General features: G+C 42.2%; 1 protein-coding gene across 4 annotated transcripts in view; it reads right to left on the bottom strand.

Moving 5' to 3' along the window:
* The window catches only part of Ugt50B3 (UDP-glycosyltransferase family 50 member B3), a 75640-nt gene that overhangs the window by 59104 nt on the left and 12815 nt on the right, over nucleotides 1–3721 (bottom strand). The window lies entirely within an intron of this gene.

The following is a 3721-nucleotide window of genomic DNA, read 5'->3' as shown; positions in this document are numbered from 1 at the left end:
TTTAAAAAAAAATAAAATAAAATAAAAGAAACACAGAATGAATTTCCGCATTTGCGTTTGCAGACGTGAATTTACTGTCAAAAAGCAACGTTAAAGCCAGCGCAACGGATATTACTGCATGCAAGTCTGATTGTAAGCATAAAGCAGTTGAACTTGTCTGTCAGAATTTTGTTAATTTATTCTTTAAAGAGGAAACAAAAAAAAAGAATGAAACTTTCCAGGTTTACGTTTCTCCGCAATGCGGACGTGGTTTCATCGTCGACATGCGTCGTTAAATCCAACACGACAAACATTACTACTCCACATACGGAGTATGAGCATAAAGCAGTTGAATTCTGTCCATCAAAATTTTCTTCATTTAATGCATTCTTTTGTAAAAAAAAAAAAAAAAAATAGGATGAGTCTCCCAATTCGCATATCTTAATAGTATAAGCGTGGAAATTGGAATATGGAATTTCATTGTTGAAATAAATGCATTATTAAAGTCAACGCGAAGAATATTGATTCACACATCTAAGCACAAAGCAGCTGAATTTGTCCATCAAAATTTTGACAATTGATTGATTTGTGAAAGTTTATTTATTTTGTCAATTTATTTATTTCGTCAATTTATTTATTTTGTTAATCTATTTATTTCATCAGTTTATTTATTTTGTCGGTGTATTTACTTTGTCAATTTATTTATTTGCAAAAGAAAGAGGAAGAGAATTCCCGGATTTATACGCTTCTTCGCTACGGTGACGTGGTTTCATCGTTAAAGTGCGTCATTAAAATCAACGCGGCGGATATTATCTCCACATGCAAATCCGAGCACGAAGTAGTTAAATTTGCTCGTGAAAATTTTCCGCGCGAGCGTTGGTTAATCCATTTCCCTTGAGAAATAAAAGGAACGGAGAGAAACAATTTCCGCATTAGGTCAATTTCCTCAACTGCGGCGCCAAACGGTGGGATTCGTCACCAAAATACGTCGTTAGAATCACCGCGATATTGTGTGGGGTAGAGGTACGCCGATCTTACGCGATGCCGCGCAATAGCATCCGTACACGAAATACCTTCTCGTCGATTGATTCCTCCATAGAATGCACGGGGGAACTCACTCTCGCTCGATCCCTCCGTCGATACCTCCGTATTTGCTACCTGCAGACCGAGAATTCCCGTTTTGGTAAAAGACACGCGTCATCGCGTGCCGCACGTGTACAACAATAGAATCGTTTAATTGCTGTACTACGCAATATTTTATGGATGAATATGTACGTAAAGACTCTTTGCCGTGTACGATACTGCTGCGAATGTACCGTAACGAGCTTGAGCGGTGCCAACCCGAAGCTCGACAAAGGCGTCACATACAGAGTACCTTGGTAGTACTTCATTACACGCACTTTCGGAAAGAACAGCAAGGCGTCACGCCTACACGACCGCTTGCGGTGGGAAAAATAGGCGACGAGCGACGACGCTGCGCAACAACCGCACACACACTAGCTAGATGTACACGTCATCCGAATGGATCTAACCTTTGAAAATTTAAATTTACGTGCCCGGTGGCACGTACACAAATATACATCGAGAAAAATGTTACGATTCTTTCAACAAACGACAATTGCAAACGAAACAAATTCTGATCGTAACGTAAGTTTGAAATTCTGGTTATCGCAAATGAATTGATCTCTGGTTATCTTTTTAAGTAGAATGTTTAATAGGTTTAACTGTAAGTGTCTGACTTGCACCTTTCTGATTGAATCTACAAGAATTCCAATTACTTTAAAGATTTCATGGACTGCAAAAAATGTTGATAAGCGTCGCTCAGACTCGTATCAACACTTTACAGTTTCCGAAATCTTACCCATATTGATTTTTTTGCGTTTTAGCTCCGGAGCTCAAATTGGACACGCCTAAATTAACGCAGCAAGACATTTTCGATCTGTTTTTTTTTTATTCCCGTACTAGAACCTTTTTCTCACTTTACGTCACGTATCAATTATATTATACATATTTTACTACAAGTTCCAAAAGTATATACTAATTCATCTATAAAAGGGACAGATATGTAAGCAGTAAGATAATGACAAGGAAATTAGGAAATTGGCCACTCACGTATGAGAACTTAACGCAATGACGTAAGCATTAAGCAAATAATCAAAAATATTGATTATCCACGTCTTGTGGATTATCCAGGCAAACTCAACCATATTGAAAATTATCCAATTGAATTTACGTTCGTCTTTGTGACAGAAGTACGACTGGATAATTTTCTTTATGATTATAATTACGTAGTTAGGCAAGTTTGTGCAATAGGCTCTTACGTTTTTCTATATCCCACAAAATTCACTTATCGAGAATACACTTGTCGAATGCTGCATTGACAAAAATGCCTGATTGAAAATGGACGAAGTAGAAGATTCCGAGTAGTATATCAATCAGAATTCCGGTTAGGTAGATTTAACGCGATCAAAAAATCCTGAGTCGTCCATTTTCAACGAAAATTCCAGTTGATCCAACTAGAAATTTTTCTTGGTCACTGCTCGCACTACCTGCTTCTCTTCACCAACAGCACACATATACAGAAGGTGGGCGACGAATCGACGCGTTGCGTCGCGTCGCTCGAAAGAATCTCCGTTCGTATTGTGAGAAAAGTTTGATCTTTCAATATTACGACTAATTTGCGTTGTAACTACGGCTTCTTCCAGATTAGATTTTTATCGCGCAAAAGTCATGTTTGTAAACAACGTCGCGAGCACTTGCACGTTTTCCACGTCGAAGTCAAAGAGAGACGAATGGAGACGGACGCGCACGGCACACTCAGCACGGCATCACAAAACCGACTGCGTCGCACATTTCGTAAAAGCGTCCCTCTCACATAGCAGGGCAGAGAGACACGCGCTTTCGGTCGATCCGTCTTTGCCGGACAACACTCTCGTATACCACCGTCTTCGAATGGTGGTTTAGGAATGTGACCGTTACAGGGGAAGAAAGCGTGCTTTGCCCGGAGACAAAGGGAGGGACGAGGGTGGGAGGTCGAAGAGAGGGCGGATCTCACACGCGAGACGCTGCGGTTCCTTCTATTCTCACTCTCAGTGCGCGTCTTCGAAATTCAACTGATAAATACGAAGATAAGCTTGATTCCCGGCTTACGTTGACATTGACATAATTCTCAATTTTCGATACCGTCAGCAGCATCAGCACAGACGTCTCACGACGGGTGAAATCGAAGGTAAACAAAGTCAAAGTCTGTCGCTCATTCATTCATTCATTCAGTCAGTCAGTCGCAGTCAGTCAAACGGACAAAGAGACGAACGACCGAACGACCGAACGAGCGAACGAAAGTGCAGTTAACGGTGACATCAACCTTTAGATTCCCCGCGGCTTTAGTTAGAGCGTAGGCGTCGGATTTTCACTCGGCGTGATATGCAAAGTTCACCACCGTCGTCGGCAGAGCAGAACACTAAATGGATTAGACGACGACGACGCGTCGTTCGTGCGTCGAGTAATTCAGGAGAGAAGAGGAGGAACAGGAGGAAGAAGAAGAAGAAGAAGAAGAACAGAGTTCCTGTTCGGAACCCGGCGTCCGCGTCGCGCGGAGACGCGGAGCGTCCCACGTGAATTGGACTCGCGTCACTCTCTCGCGCTTCATCCGTCGATCAGTTTTCTCACCCAATCGCGCGAGCACTCTGTCGACTCTGCGCCGGCGGCGAGCGATCAAAACAGAGGAAGGAGGGCGCGCCGC

Source organism: Acromyrmex echinatior, chromosome 2 (genome assembly GCF_024713525.1).
Source record: "Acromyrmex echinatior isolate Ae372 chromosome 2, ASM2471352v2, whole genome shotgun sequence".
NCBI lineage: Eukaryota > Metazoa > Arthropoda > Insecta > Hymenoptera > Formicidae > Acromyrmex > Acromyrmex echinatior.
Note: the sequence above shows the minus strand (reverse complement) of the source record. Positions and strands in the feature narration are given on the sequence as shown.